Consider the following 16,801-nt stretch of genomic DNA (forward strand, 5'->3'; position numbering starts at 1 on the left):
TATTAATCAAGCTCCCACACCCTGGCTGGACCCCAACGGGGGACCTCCAGGAAGACTGGGAGCAGCGCCCCTTTGGGGATGAGCTCTGCAGCCGCCACCCCTCCCCCCACCAGGGCACTCTGGGCATCTCCCTGCTCGTCCTTCTGAGGCTTAGACTTTGGGAAGCCGTCCTTGATCTGACAAGCTCCAGGCCGTTCTCACAAACTGCTGAAAGCACCTCCATTCTTTACACAAAACGGCCCTGATGCAGCCGCATCTGGTGTCCACACTGCTCAGCAGGCCCACGACCTCGGACTGTCACATGCGCAGGGCAGGGGTGCGGGGGTGGCTCCACTGGGATAGTCCCAGAGCCCCGACGGCCACGCTCTCTGAGGGGGCCTCTGGAAAGCCCAAAGGCCAACTGGCAAAAGAAAAATGCCTTCTTTCAAACCAAACGATCGTAAGTTAGCAAGTGCAACAAAGGGAAAAGAAAGGTCCTTATTCTAAATACGCGGATACGTTTGACCTGAAATCTGAAGGAGGAGTGATATGGGGACAATCTCAGGGACCGTCTGCTCCAAGTATGTCACCCTCACAGAAAGAAACACGACGCAACAGGATCAGGCCTTGTCCGCATCTCCCCCTGTAATGGTCATACATAAAGTTTCTCAGAAAACATGAAATTTGAAGCAGTGGCCCCAACTTCCCACTCCCAAGGATCCCTTTTGCTTTGTTTTCTCCCATGGGTTCCATGTTTGAAAGATTTTTGTTTCCCAAACCGTACTTTTATTGTATTTCCTCAATTCTAATACTTTTATTGTATTTCCTCAGTTCTAAGATGTAGTCATTTGGGAATCACCCATGGATTTAAAGAACACTCCTTCAGGAAAAAAAGAAATATATCAAAATGCACAAACCTATCTTAAGATGCATCCTAATTTCAGAACCATTAAAATGTGAAAAGATGCTATAGGCACAAAGAAATAAGGGAACCTATGTGGTTTCTCTATAATAAATGCATTGTTTTTGATAAATTTTTAAAAATAGAGAGACTGCAGAACACTCAAAGGCTGTGGGACCACAGGCTGGGACTCAGAAGGAAGAGAGCTGTGTCCAACCTCCCACGGAAAAGGCAGGGGGTTCAGAAGGGCTTTCCAGGCTACTGGAAATTCCACCGAGGGGTGTTATGCACCCTAAATAATCAAGGCTATTGTTTCCAGGGTTTGAAAATGATGATTCCCTCCTCTCACCCCACTGCTACAATTTTCCCTTTTCTGAACGAGAAGACACCGTGGTAGGATAAAGAGGCCGGTGCAGGAATGCAAAGGGAGAAAGCAGGCAGTGGACCTGCTCCTTCCTCAGAGGCCCCCTTCTCTCCTTCTCACCCTGGCAGCTACAGTCCTCCAATCCCGCTCCTGAGAAACGTTCAACACAGACAACCAAAGGCCCAGCTCTGCCCTGAGGCCACGACTCCTTTGCAGTGAAGTGAAAATGTGTATCTCCCTCCAACCCCAGCCAAGGGGAGGTGTGGAGGGAGGTGAGGGTGAGAGAGAGGAAGAGGGAGAGAAAGAGAGGGGGTGGGGGAGTGTGTGAGTGCGAATGTGAGCGTGAGTGTGTGTGTGTGTGTGTGTATCTGGGCAGAGCGCAGCTGCCCGCAGCCTGGGGCCCGCAGGCCGGATCCACACTGGCGGCCGGCTCCACTGCTAAGCAGGGAGTGGGAAGGCCCGGGCCTGGCTCACAGCCGGACTAGGGAAGTGGCCCTGGTGTAACAGCCTGGGCCTTGGCAGCCCTGCCCTCCGTGGAGCGATAAGAAGTACCCAGAAGCTTCTTTACAACCCAGGCACGTAAAGGTGCTGACTAACCTAAACTCTTCCCATCCCAAGTGAGATGAGCTTTACAAGGTAAATGTGGCAGGTGGCTACAGGGGCGCCCCTGCAGAAGTTCACATCTGAACTCTGCCCTTGTGAGCTCAGTCCTGAGTCCCAGGATGGGAGGCTGCAGGGGGAGGCGGAAGAAGTGCTCTAGGCAGAGCAGACCCCAACCTGACACCCCAGTGCTTAAGCAAGCCCCCTACCCTGAGGTCGCTGCGGGGACAGAGGGGATAATGCATGAGACGTGCTTCAGTGCTCACTCGGAACCCCCACAAAGGTCTACGCTAAACATGAGGACATCTGGTCTGACAGCAAAACAGATATTTAAAGTGATACCACACTACGTCAGGATTCGAAAAGCCCTGCATTGTCACATCGGGCTCAGCTCCAACCTCCGGTCCTCTGGGACTCCTTCCCCATCTCTGGGACTGGACCTGGTCTTCAGACGCAAATCAGGTACCTGTGTGATTAACGTTTACCTGCCCCTACTGCCCCGCCACTGTACTAAAAGCTTCACCAGGACGAGGACGACGCCTGGTGGCCATTTATCCCCTGCACTAAGCATACTGCCTGATACATATGGGCTCCACCAAAACTTGCTGAAGGAATGAATGAAAGAATCAGCCAGTCAATCTGGAGCAAAGCGTGAAAAACCAAGGACCCTGCCAACTCCTGGAGTGAGGTAATAAGAATTCTAAAAAATGAAATTTCCAGGACTTAATCCCTTGAGCTGAGTGTATGTATCCGCTTCAAAATCACCACTCTGAGGCCACATCCCCATTTCAACAATAAGGCCACTTATCCTTTCAGTTCTTATTTGTACCCTGCCTCGTTCCCCAAATGACTAGAACATGTCCAATGCTGCTGCTGGCTGCAGCGCCCCCAGAGTGTCTGTCACAGGGCTTCACACACACACACTCTTCTCTCACACACTCACAGTCACATACAGTCTCCCACTCACACTCTCATACCCTCCCTCTCTTTCTCGCATCTTCTCCGGTACAGGAGCTGCCTCTGCGGAGGAGTAGGTGGGCAGTGACAGAATGGACACATGGGTTTATCTCTCTTCTCTGCCAATATTCTTCTAAGATGACAATCAAAGTGGACGAAGTATTAGGGCCACTAAAAGAGCAAGAGAGGAGTACAAGACGAGAGAGATGCCATAGGATGTGTGGAGGTGTGGGAAGTGCATGGGGTGTAGCAGAGTGGAGGGGGTGACGGATGCCCCAGGGCCCCGAGCCACCAGATATCCCCGGGATGAGGGTGGAGGGCCTGGAGGTGGGTGGGTGCGAGTTTAGGGCTGAGACAGGCAGACGGGAACAGGCCTATAAACAAAGCCATTAGACTCCCAGATCCCTACCCCTGTTTCAGAAGTATTTTCTGCAGAAATGGGACCAGTAGGGCTCAGGGCTCCAGAACACCAGACTGATGGGGAAGGAGGTGAAGGAGGAAGTAAGACTCCAGAGTGAAAGCAGGGGTAACTATGCACAGTGAACGGTGACTGAATGGTAGCCCCCTCCAGGCTCACCCTCCTTCCTGCTTCTGGCACCTCGGCAGCCAGGTGTACCCTCTAAATGCTGGAAATTAAAGGATGCATCTCTGGAGAAACTAAAGAGTTCCAGAGAGAGGACCAGCACCCACAGGCTCTGTGGCCTCCTGTTACAGAAGCCAGCTCCCTGCTGCATCACCCACTGTGCAGCCCGCAGGTCATCAGGCCTTACCCCACTGCGGGGCTCCGACCCCAGGAGCTAGGGCCTCACTCTTACCTGACAACAAAGGGTCACCAGGCATTGGGGGGAGTCTCAAATAAGAAAGACAGGGCCCAAATTACTAGGAAAAGGGGAACTTGAAAATAGCACAGATAATATGAGGAAACAGTGAAGGCTAAGGAACAAACAACCAAATCTATAATTAATATCTTCAGAGGGATGAGTGACTACATTGCAACCACCAAACAAGAACAGAATATTGTGAAAAACATTTTAAAAGGAACAATTTAAGACAATGTAAAGAGCTTAGACATAAAAAACTTACAGCTAAAATAAAAAATTCAAAAAATATATTGGAAGAGAAAGTTGAGGAAATCTTCCAGAAAGTAAAATACAAAGATGAAGAGGTTAACCAGAGGGGGAAAAAACTAAGAAAACTGAAGAATCAATACAACATCCAATTAATGAAATTTCCAGAAAGAGAAATAAAAAATGGAACAAAAGGTGAGCCTCCACCTTAAAGAGGTCCTGAGAGTTCTAGCACAGTGAATAAAAAAGCCCCACCCCAAAGCAAAGTAATGGAGAATCCCACCAAATTTGGGATGAAGAAACCACCTTTAAAACTTCCAGAGCGAAATAACAGGCCACGTGCAGAGGAACGGAATCAGAATGCCTCAGACTTCTCACCAGCAACGCTGGAATCTAAGATAACAACCTCTTCAAAATTCCGAGGAATTCTGGAATTCTCCACCTAAACCAACGTCAAGTAAGCATGAACGTAGGATAAAGACCTTTGCAGACGTGCAACAATTTACTAAATTCATCCCCTGCCCACCCTTGAACCTACAGGAGGATGCATGAGCACGGCTGGGGATTGAATCAATAAAGAGGAAACCCTGAGCTCCAGGAACAGATCCCACACAGAACAGCCAGGGGACGGCAGTGGCACACCCGCCGGGCAGGGCCTGGACAGGAGGGAAAGGAGAGAAGGTCATGGAACAAAGAGAGATGCGGCCGTCTCTGAGGGAGGAGGGAGTACGGGACTGTACTCCAACACTGGGAGGAGATACAGACGGGCACGTGACAGACGTACTGGAGCATTTACAAAATTAAAAACAGAGGCGTAAAGCTGTTTGAAAACATAATTTAGTAACTAACTTGAAAATTTTAAAGAAAAATGTTAAATTCTTGTATAAAAATCAGTACGCACCTAGACAATACAGCAAATGAAAGAAACAAGTCAAGAACTAATTCCAAGAAAAGGAAAGGGTTACAAGAAAGAGACTCTAGTCCTGGTGCATTACTTGATTCAGTGGTACCCAATGTTTACATGTGTAAACACTGCTCACTAATCTACCAAAAACTGTGATACTGCCTGATGGGGGGAGATTATGAGAAAACTAAACGTGAGGATAGGGAGATCAAGAAATAAGCAGTATGGCTTCCCTGGTGGCGCAGTGGTTGAGAGTCTGCCTGCCAATGCAGGGGACACGGGTTCGAGCCCTGGTCTGGGAAGATCCCACATGCCGCGGAGCAACTGGGCCCGTGAGCCACAACTACTGAGCCTGCGCGTCTGGAGCCTGTGCTCTGCAACAAGAGAGGCCGCGACAGTGAGAGGCCCGCGCACCGCAATGAAGAGTGGCCCCCGCTTGCCGCAGCTGGAGAAAGCCCTCGCGCAGAAACGAAGACCCAACACAGCCAAAAATAAAATAAATAAATAAATAATTAAAAAAAAAAAAAAAAAGAAATAAGCAGTATAAACATATTATCTAGAAATAAGGAGATGTACCAGAAGTGAAAAAATCTAAAAGAGTTGAAAGTAACTGCCTCTGGGGAGTGAAAAATGGAGAGCGGGCAGGGACATGGCTGGGGGCAGCTATATTTTCTTATAAGCCTTTTAGTACTCTGATTTTTTAACCTGTATGGGTATCACTTCGTTAAAAAGAAAAACAAATTTTAATTTTAAAAAATCAGAGAGCTGGGAAAATGTCCCATGGAAGACAGTATGGGGGTATCATTCCTTTTAGAGGAAGCATTACTATCAGGACCATCAGGGATGTTCCTACAGGCACATGACCTCGGTTCTAGGCATCGCTGTAGTGTGTCCCAATGCGTGACAATGGTCAAAGCTGCATGCGCCTTCTCCACTGCCGGAGTCCACCAGAGCTAACACGAGGATGAGGAGGAGCCGCAGCCCCGAGGCCAGTGTCTGCGAGCGGCAGCCCCCAGTCCTGCAGAACCAATGCCGGGACGTGAACAAGCTGCCTGTCCAGGGCGGGCTCAGCCTCTGCCTCACGCAGCCCAGGCTGCCGACTTCCTTCCTTCTCGGGCTCAAGCTCAGAGGTCAAACTCTGCACCGACGTGCAGCAGTCCCAGAAGGAAACGTGTGTTCAGGAAGCCCTGACGGCCCGCGGGGAGCGGGGCTGGCTACCTGCAGCTGGCTTATGGGGCAAGCCCGTGTGAAGGGATCCTGAGGTTAAATGTAGGAAACCCTCCCGGTGTGAGGACAGGTGGTGGGGCAGGAATTCCTGCCGAGTACTTACTGTTTGCCAGGCTCTGGTCGAAGCAGGTTATGTGCAGTTTCTCAGTGAATCCTCTCAACCACCCAATGGAATGGGTACTATTTACTACCCAGTTTACAGATGAGAAGATGAGGCTTGGAGAACCTCTGTAAACTCAAAGTCATTCACTGGTCAGAGCAGAGGTGGGTCTCCCTGCACCTTGCCTCTCCCCGTTCAGCACCCAGCAAGCAGAGCCCCCCACACGGCCCAGGGAAGGACAGTCAACCTCCCAGGTCAAAACCAGGACACCCGTGGGCCCTGCCTTTGGGTCAGTTGAGAAGCCACGTGCAGGCCTCCCTAGACCCAAACACAAAGAACCACCCAGGGCCACTTTAAAGAAGCACCAGCACTGCCACAGTGAAAGGCAGCTGGGGGCACATGGCACAGGTTCAGGCTGAATGCCGCAGGGAAGAGAGGGCTTGAGAACACTTCTGGAAGCACGTGGGTCTGGAGAGCTTCGCTCTGATGACAGAAGAAGAGAAGAAAACAAACTAATTGTAACGCTGAAATGACTGACTTATTTTGTGAGACTTAAATTTAAGCTAATAGCCCTAATGGTTTTAAAAGGTCCTGTACATTCAGGCAAGGCCTAGTGTTCTAATTACATTCTTTAACTTGCAGGACATGGGAATACCTGAGCTCACGCACACAGGGGGAGGTGGAGGAAAAGGTACTAGAGGATGCTGGCACACAAGGACCAAGGAGTCCCCAAGCAGGCAGACCTAGGAAGAGAACACACTTGGGTTCATTTGCTCAGGACCCCGATGGAGAGATGCATGGACTTATGTGAGATGCTGCACCATCATCATCGATGACCCTACTCTGCGGTCTATTCCACTGCCTTCTCCACGCTGCGAGGATCATAACAACACCTAACATTTACTGTGTGTGTTCTATGTGCCAGGACCTGCCCTAAGTATTTTATTCTCAAATTGTTAGTGTAAGTCACTCATTTAACACAACAACCCTATGAGTTACTGTAAGTAATAATCAGTTACTACCTGATTTTATAGATGAGGAAACTGAGGAACAAAAGGATCTTGGCTAAACAAATTATGGTATGTCTATGTAATGGAACACATATTCAGTTCTTAGAAAGGATGAAGTATGTCTATATATAGAATTATGTCCATAATTTATTAAGTGTGGGGGGGGATCTTTTAACCAAAAAGCGTATGAGAGAATCCATATAAGGGGGAAATGGGCACACCAATTGCTCCAGAAATGAGTACTAAGTGGTACAGCCTTAAATTACACTCATTTGGTGCTGCATATCAAAAGCCTTAAAGATATATATGCTCTGTGACCAAGGAATTCCACTTCTGGGCAGAGAGTCTGAGGAGATAATCGGTTCTGTGCACAAGAGTGGATCATCATTTGCTCCTTCATACCGAGCTTCTGGGTGCCAGACACCGATGAGGTGCACAGGGCAGAGGGTTGGACAAGACAGACTCGGTCCCTGACCCCACAGGGGTCACATTCTAGACAGGGCAAGATGCACAATAAACAGGTGAACAAATAAACAAATATATAAGATAATTTGAGGAGGTAATAAGCATCTTATATAAAAGAGGGTAATGGGGACAGTGACGGAGGGGAGGGAGAGGCTACTCAGGTGGGGGACCGGGGGGGGCCTCTCTGAGGAGGTGACAGGAAGATGCTGGCATGAGATCTGGAGACAGAGCTGTGCAGGGGGCTGGCGGGGTGCTGTGGGGACGGCAGGGGGAGCAAGGCTGATGGGTGATAGGGGCAGAGAGAGGGGCTCGGGACTGGAGCCTGGTAGGAGGGGAGGGGTGCTGTCTAGACAGTGTAACGGCAAAAGTGGGGAGGGAGTGACACATTTCTAATGATTACAGGTCGCCCTTACAACAGAAGACTCAGCAGCCTTTTCAAACAACTTTGAGGACAGGTATCTACTAACATGGAAAGTTCAGAGGAAAGAATAAGTTACAAAATGGTTTCTACAGTACAATCCCGTAATCTAAATTAAAAAAACGGTACAAATGAATTGATTTACAAAACAGAAACAGACTCACAGATCTCAAAACCAAATTTACCAAAGGGGAAATGTGGGAGGAAGTGATAAATTAGGAGATTGGGATTAACATATACAAACTTACTGTATATACAATACATAACTAACAAGGACCTACTGTAGCACAGGGAACTCTACTCAATATTCTGTAATAACCTATATGGGAAAAGGATCTGGAAATGAATGGACACACACATATATATATACATATCCATCCAATTTACTTTGCTGTACACCTGAAACTAACACAACACTGTAAATCAACTATACTTGAATAAAAATTTTTTTTAAAAAGTACAATCTCATATTTTGTTTTTTAAAAGTTATCTATACAGAAGAGGATCTAGACAAATACAAAGCAAAGTATTAACTACTGTTTGGTTCTGCACAGTTGAGATTATGGGTATTCTTTAATGTTATTTTTTAAAATTTATTTTTATTGAGGTATAACTGACATACAATATTACATTAGTTTCAGTTATACAACATAATGATTCAATATTCTATATACTATGAAATGATCACCACAGTAAGTCTAGTTAACATCCGTTACCATATGTACTTACAGAATTTGTGTGTGTGCTATGAGGCCTTTAGAGACCTACTCTCTCTGAGCAACTTTCAAATATGTGATATAGTATCGTTAACTACAGTCACCATGTTGTTCATTACATCCCATGACTTATTTATTTTGTAACTGGAAGTTTGTACCTTTTCACTCTATATAGCTTGTATAATAAGAAAAACAAAAATTTAAAAAAAAAATTAATATTAAAAGAAAAAGAAAAACAACAATTTAAAAGACTTCATTTGATGGGATGAGAACTAAAGATATGCTGGATTTAAACTTGAGAAACACTTTGTAAATCAGCTCTCCAACTAAGCCCCCTGGAGAGGGTCTGTGCAGTAAATCCTTAAAACTGTCAGAGGTCCTTCAATGTCAGGATCAAGTACTTTTGCCCAAAGAGTAGCTCTTGAAAGACAGCTAACCACCGGTTTTTGTCAATCTGTTCACACCCTGGTGTTTTAAGAGAGCCCACCCACAATTCAAAGATGTGCTTGCCAGACAGAAAGCAATCAAAAGGGGCCAGGAAATTCTGCAGACATTCCAAAGGAAATATCTGGCAGACACTAGAAACAAGAGCAACGTTCAAAGGGCTCCTGATGTGTTAGATCATCCTCTGCTGAAACACACACACTTGGCCCAGGTCAGACAGTGGCCAACTGTGGAGCCCCTTAAACCCTTATTCAGACCAGTGTGGGCACAACATCCTTCTGGATCCCTAACAGGAGGTGTGCCCAAATGTTTTCTAAAGACGATAAAGTGAAAAGAGCCTTTTGACTTATCTGCTGATGAGCCCAGGAATGCTTGCTTTTCGGTTCTGATTTGATTTGCATCATTTTATTGTTTTGAATCCTGATTGGAGACTCAAGTCTGCCAGGGGTCTTCGGCTGAAATGTCTGATATTTCTTAGCAAGAGAAACGAATGCGCGGCTCTGTCCTGAGCCTGCCGCCGCTCCCTCAGCCTCCGGGCTGCTCTCTCCACTCACGTCCCAGAGCACGGGCCGAGCTCTCCCTCTTCGAGCTCATCTTTCCTAATCTGCCCGGCGACCTCCTGCGACCTCCTCCTCCCCGGCTTTGCCCCCGTGGCTCCCTCTCGTCACTCAGGGGGTGGCTGACAGAGTCCCACCCTGCCAGGCCTCCCTGCCCACACTAGCCAGGAGCGAACTCTCTTCTTCCAGGATCTTCCCTTCTGACAGCTGCGTGCATCAAACCTTCTCTAATATGGAGAAAACGATGAGACGGAGGAAAGAACTTGGATTTTTGGAGTCATAAGGTGGAAACAGGGGGCTTCCCTGGTGGCGCAGTGGTTGAGAATCTGCCTGCCAATGCAGGGGACACGGGTTCAAGCCCTGGTCTGGGAAGATCCCACATGCCGCGGAGCGACTAGGCCCGTGAGCCACAATTCCTGAGCCTGCGCGTCTGGAGCCTGTGCTCTGCAACAAGAGAGGCTGCGATAGTGAGAGGCCCGCGCACCGCGATGAAGAGTGGCCCCCACTTGCCGCGACTAGAGAAAGCCCTCGCACAGAAACGAAGACCCAACACAGCAATCAATCAATCAATCAATCAATCAATAAAATTAAAAAAAAAAAAGGTGGAAACAACCCAAATGTCCATCAACTGATGAACAGAGAAACAAAATGTGATCTATCCATGCAATGGAATACTATTTGGCCATGAAAAGGGAATGAAGTACCGACACATGCTACAACGTGGATAAACCTTGACAACATTATGCTAAGTGAAACAAGACAGTCACAAAGGGCCAGATAACTGCACAATTATATGAAATGTCCAGAAAAGGTAAATCCATAGAGACAGAAAATAGATTGGTGGTTGCCAGGGGCTGGAGGCAGGGGGAGATGGGGAGTGACTGCTAATGAGTATAAGGTTTCTTTTTGGGGTGACGAAAATATTCTGAAACTAGACACTGGTGAAGATTACACAACTCTGACTATATGAAAAGCCACAGAATTATACACTTTTAAAGGGCGAACTTTGTGGTATGTGAATTATATTTCAATAAAGCTGTATTTTTTTAAAAAAACTCTTAGCATAAGATCTGGCACGTGATAGACACTCCAAAAATGTTAGCTCTTTATTATTACTTCTGCTCCTTAAATTTTTCAGAGAACACAGCCCAAGGCCTTGCTGGTAGGACACAATCAGATATTTGCCAGATGGCTGAATGAACAAGTAAAAGAATGTACAGTGTGAAAGATGTACACGGAGTGAAGGGGGCACATCAGGGGCTGCATGGAACGGCCCTCTCTTTATTCCACCCTCCTTGCAGCTGCCGTGGTAGCCGCAGGCACAGAGGGGACCGGTTCCTGGTGCTGGGTGGGGCGGAAGAAAGCAAAGGGCCCTGGAGACACCCCTGGAAATCAGGAGCCCTGCTTCTGCATCTGCCGATGGGGAAGGGAAGACACAGGGAAATCAGTTCCTGGGGACTGTGAGGCCCATGAGACAGGAAATGGGAAGGAAACATGGGCAGGGCACTTGGCTGCATCAAAGGGGAATCTCCTCTGCATTCCTGGTGGTCAGGAGAGAGCACCTGGGCCGCAAATGCTCCTGCCTCTGCCACCTGCAGCTAGTCACGCCAGGACACAGCCCTGGGCCTCCACAGACCCCATGGAGAGCAGCATCAGTGGCCTAGAGGTTCCCTCGTGGCTGGTTGGCACCCAAGTGGAGGGTGGGCTCCTCTCAGCCACGAGCACTCAATCTGTGACAGAGCTGCTGATGACACACCAGTGCCCAAGGCATGAACTACTCAATCAATAGCACGCAGATACCTAGTAATCACTGTGGACCAAAAAATTAAACTAGAGCTCTGCCTCACATAAAAACAAATTCTAGGTGGATTAAAGATTAAATGTGAAAAGCAAAACTTTAAAACTTTTCAAAGAAGATGTAAACTATCTTATGATTTTAATAGAAGAAATTATTAAAGAAACAAACACATGTGTATAAGAAAATCCATAAAAGAGAAGACTGATGATTCTTACTATCCTAAAATTAAAAACTTTGATACTACAAAGATCACTCAAATAGTGAAAAGACAAGCCTCACACTGTGAGAAATGCATAACTAACAATGGATTAATATCCAAAATAAATAAAGAACCGCTGCAAATCAAGGAGAAAAAGAAATAAGTGAAAAGAAAAATTATATACAATATGTAGAAGCCATATGAGAAAATGTTCACCCACTCCAGGAAGATACAAATTAAAAATGACAATTTTATACCATTCATGGTAAATCATTGACTAAACCATAACTATCTGACCAAAATGAGTGGGGCACAAGCTGGCACGGCCACTTTGGAGAACACATTTACTATGTTCAGTAAGGGGAAAACGACCCAGCAATTCTGCTCCTAAATTGTTCCCTAGAAAAGAAATTCTTAGCATAACGATATGAGGATATTATTTGCAATATCGTTCATAGTAGTGAATTATTGGCGACAACCCAAATCTTCATCAACAGAAGGGTGAATAAATACATCACAGTATATTCATGCAACAGAATTCCACACAGCCTTGAAGACACATGAACGGGAGCCACACATATCCCCAAGGATAAATCTCAAAAACAATGCTACGCAAAAAAGCAAGTTGAAAATATGTACAGTATCATATGTATTCCATATGATAGCATCTATATAAAAGCAGAAAAGAACATATAGGAATGATAAATACCGAACTCAGTGGTTACTCTGGCACGTGGAAGGACACGTGGGCCTGGAGGGTGCACAGGCACCAGTAACGCTTTGTTTCTTTTATTAAAAAAAACCTCACATAAACCTGGTGAAATGTTAAGACTTGGGAAAGATGCATGGCGGTTATGTGGATATTTGTTACGTTATTGTTTATACTTTTGTATATATATGAAATGTTTTGTATCACAATTTTTTAATTAAAAAAAAATCAGACGATAGAGACCTTAAAAATAAAGGAGTGGGGCATTCAAATACTCGCAAATGTGCACAAGGAGGAGCGTTACCAGAGGAGACACAGGAAGGACACCCACTTAAATGTGAGTTTCAGGTAAGCAATGAATCATTTTTTTCAAATTTTAAAAAAATTTCAAATTTTTCAGACTTAACTGGGTACGCTGTATTCTTATTTGCTAAGCCTGGCGACCCAAACAGGGAGGCCTGTACTAAGGCTTTGTTTAGTGAAAAACCGGAATGAAACTAAAACTTGAGCACCGGGAGGATGCCTGCACAGAGCGCTCAGCCTACACGGACACCACACACGGGGGAGCGGGAACGTGTGTGACCTACAGATGCTGATCTAGGAAGAGCTAAATGACACGTGCATCCTTCAGCAAAGATGTAGCGAGAGCTCACTGCATGACCTAATTCATACTGAGAAGACAAGTTATGAAGCTATAGTTCTGAAAGTTATTTACACATGCAAATGCAGAGGAGAAGGAAGAAAAAGCCAACAGATGACAGCAGCTAATAGAAATCAGAGGTGTGGTCGAAAGGTGCTTGAGCTTTGGTTGTGTTGTTTGATATTTCTAAAATAAGAAGTTTTTGTATTCCTTATTTTATTAAAAATAAATACAATTTCTTGCAAAAGGAAAAAACAAGCCTAGCAGGATATTTCCAAACTGTTAATAATACGCGTAGGATTACAGGGAAGAAAAGGTAATATTTTTGCTCTTTATTTCTGTAATTCTATGTGATTTGGATTTTCTGAAATGAGCTTTTATAATTTTTAAAATGTCATGAAGATATTTTTAATTAAAAAAAAAAAAAAGGCAGGGTTCACTGATTCTCTATCACGGAATCCGGAGAGTAAGAATTTCATTACGGAGGATGCGTCTGCCAAGCAGAGGAAGGAAAAGAGAACAAAAGAGAAGCTGCTGCTGAAGCCTAGCTCAGCCCCTAAAGACCACCCTCTCTGTCCCGGCTAACCATGGCACAGTGTTCCAAAGTCCCTTTCTGGCTATGAGCTAACAACCTAGGCCTCATACGGCCCAATACCTACTCTCCTGGGCCAAGGAGGCAGAACACAGCAGCTTAAAACATGGGCTTTGGTACAGGACAGATGTGAATTCAAATCCTGGCTTTGCCACTTAGTAGCTGTGTGACCTTGGCTGAGTTCCTCAACCTCTCTGAGCCTCAGCTTCTGCCTCTGTAAATGGAGACAATAGGTTCTATCTCACGCAGTTGTAGTAATAATTAAAAGAGACAATTATGAGCCTTGCCGAGCACCTAGCATACAGAAAACACTTCCTCAGTGGTAAATATTGCTGCTCACATTGTATCAGAAGCGCTGTGTCCCTCCCGTGCCGCCGTGGGGTATGCTGGCTGACCTGGCTTTAAATAGAGACTTCTACCTGTGGGTACAGTCATCACTAGGCTGCAATTCATCTCTTCAGGCCACAAGTCTTTACTTTTCTTTCAGCAAACATTTACTAAGCACTTACGACATGCAAGGTATTGCACCATGCGCTTCAGCTTGTACAAGTATGAGTAAGACGCGGAACCTCCCTCAGAGGAAAGCCAGAGGATGCGATGAATCAGCAAGAGGGCACAACGCTTAGAGGCAGGAGACCCAGGTTTCATTTCGGCTCATCCACACCTGTTGTGTGATCTTGAGCCCTTGAGCTCTCTGAGGTTGTTTTCTTATTTGTAAAATAAGATTATAATAAGTATCTTCATGCAGTCACTCTGTGAAGTAAATACTATCTATGGAAGCAACTAGCACAGGGACAGACACAGCACGGATATTCAGGCTGCAGGGAGGGGGTGGGGCGAGAGAAGAATCAAAGGCAGCTTCAGGTGGGGGCCTCATAAAGCATCAACAGGCAGGAATGAAGCAGAGGAAGAGGGGAAGGCACGGCCCCAGAAAAGACAGGACCAGAAATGACAAGGGCCTGGGTCCTAAGAGGCCCACTTGGGAGGGGCTGGGATGGCTGGACTGTGAGAGGAGACACACGGCAGCGTGGAGGAGCCGGGCAGGTGCAGGACTCAGGGCTCGCCCCTGAGCAAGAGGGACAGTGTCTGGAGAGCTCAGAGCCGGAGGAGAAATTCTAAGAGTGATGCTTAAAGGAGAAAATCCAGAGCTGAGAAGGGAGGGACCAGAGTCCTCCTGGAAGAGACTATCCAGGACAAGAATGGTGAGGTCCTGCCCTCGGGTGATAGAGACAGAAAAGGATGATGCAAAAGATGAAGCAGGGGGAGAATCCAAGAAACTGCCAGACTGGGTGTGGGAGGGGCGGGGGGCTGGGCGGAGGAGGCCCAGGAGGAGTCTGGCCTCCAAGTGGGAGGGAGTTCAGAGCAGGGGCGGCTGTGCGTTGGGGACTTGGGTGGGGAGTTGGGGAGGACACACAAGACAGTTCAGTTTGGGAATATTCAGGCTGAGTGTCAGCCAGCCACGACCTGTGGGCTTGTCTGCCAGGCAGGTGGAAACGTGGGCCTGGCTGAGGAGCGAGGCTAGCATGGGTGGGTGAGGAGTGGGGAGTGGCTGGGCCCCAGGCTGGAGGAGAGCATACAGTGAAGGAGACTGGGTCAGAGCCTGGGGGTGTGGTGGTGTGGCAGAGATACCACGCAAAGGGGAAATCGGGGAAGAACAAGGGAGAAGAGAGGCGGAATCTCATTTAAGGGATAAGAGTGCTTCAGGAAAGAAGGGCTAGAGAAGAGTATTTGATGACTCAGGAAAACACTGCGATAGTATAATAATAACATACAATGCAATAAGAAGCATGTTATTACATAGCATATATGATAGAATCCCACTACTGCTAAAACACACACACGGAGGGAAAAAACTAAAGGATGTATGTCAAAATGTTAACAGCATTTTTCCTCTGAGTGACAGGATTATGAGCCACTTTTTTCCTTCCTTGTACTTTTCTATATCTTCCAAATTGTCTACAATGAGCATGCGTTAGTTCTATATTCAGAAAACGAATACACTAAGGAAGGAAGAAACTGGTCAACAGCATCCAAAGCTGAGACGAGATCAAGAAGAATAAAAATTAGGAAAAAGCTATTGAGCGAGACACTTAGGGAGCACGGGGTGAGCTGGGTCTGACTTCAGGAAGAGAGGGGACAGCAGCATGTTTGTGAGGAGAGGGAACGGGGAGAGAAGAGGGAGAGAAGGAGAGAGATTTTCACGAGAGGGGTTTACAAGCAAGAACCAAGGCAGGAAGACGTGGAAGTGAGAACTCCCCGCTCATGGGGGGATCAATCTTGGGAAGGAAGAGGGGCTCCATGTCTTTGCTCATTTTACCCCTCTTGTCTGGGTCTGTGAGTTGCCTGTGGGCAGGGACTGCACCTGACAATCCCCAGTGCCCAGCGCAGGACCTGCACGTGGTGAGGGCTTGATAAATGACTGCTAACATCTGAATGCTTCCCCTCTTCAGCTGCTCCGTCTCTAAAGTTTAAGGAACCCTGCTCCGCACCTAGGAGAGTGGGCTTCTATGAAGGAGCATGCCGGCTGACTTAGGGAGACTATAGAAATGCTCATTAACAAGCAAGGGCACAGGGCTGAAAGATTCTGGAGACCCCAAGACATCTAAGTGTCTTCTTCAGAACAAGAGGGAAGTTCTTCCATCAAACCAAATCAATTAACTTCAAGGTAAGACCGAATTATAAGATATAATTCCTGAATGCAGTTCAACGAGGCTAAGAAAAACAAAACGGGTCTAAGATAAGGGGGCAACACCTTTGATGAAAGGTGTTTTCACCTTTGATGAAAACATCAACACCTTTGATGTTTTTGCCTCAGCTAGGGTACTAGCAGGATCTGGCTAAGAAAATAGTGAAAACTAGTGATCCTGGCATCAGCAGAAACCCCAACGACCGTGCATAGCTTCCGGGGCTTGAGGAAGGATGCCAGCTGCAGCCTGGCCCAGGCTCCCCCTGCCCCGTGTTGCTGCCCTCCCTCTGCCCAGGCTCCGCACAGACCACCGGAGCAGACCGTGGATGTGCTGTGGGAACCAACCAGCCTGCAAAGGCCTGGCTGTGGGCTTCTGACCGGTTTTAACAAAGGGGCCCTGGAAGAGACCCAACAAGGCTAGGAGCACAGGAAGAGTGAAAGTGATAGGATTTAAGAGAAGACAAGTTG

General features: G+C 46.9%; 1 protein-coding gene across 1 annotated transcript in view; it reads right to left on the reverse strand.

Annotated features, from left to right (window-relative positions):
- Window positions 1-16,801, reverse strand: part of LOC133097755 (multivesicular body subunit 12B) — a 72,678-nt gene that overhangs the window by 15,134 nt on the left and 40,743 nt on the right. The gene's annotated exons all lie outside the window — the stretch shown is intronic.

The sequence above is a fragment of the Eubalaena glacialis genome, chromosome 9 (assembly GCF_028564815.1).
Source record: "Eubalaena glacialis isolate mEubGla1 chromosome 9, mEubGla1.1.hap2.+ XY, whole genome shotgun sequence".
Taxonomy (NCBI): domain Eukaryota; kingdom Metazoa; phylum Chordata; class Mammalia; order Artiodactyla; family Balaenidae; genus Eubalaena; species Eubalaena glacialis.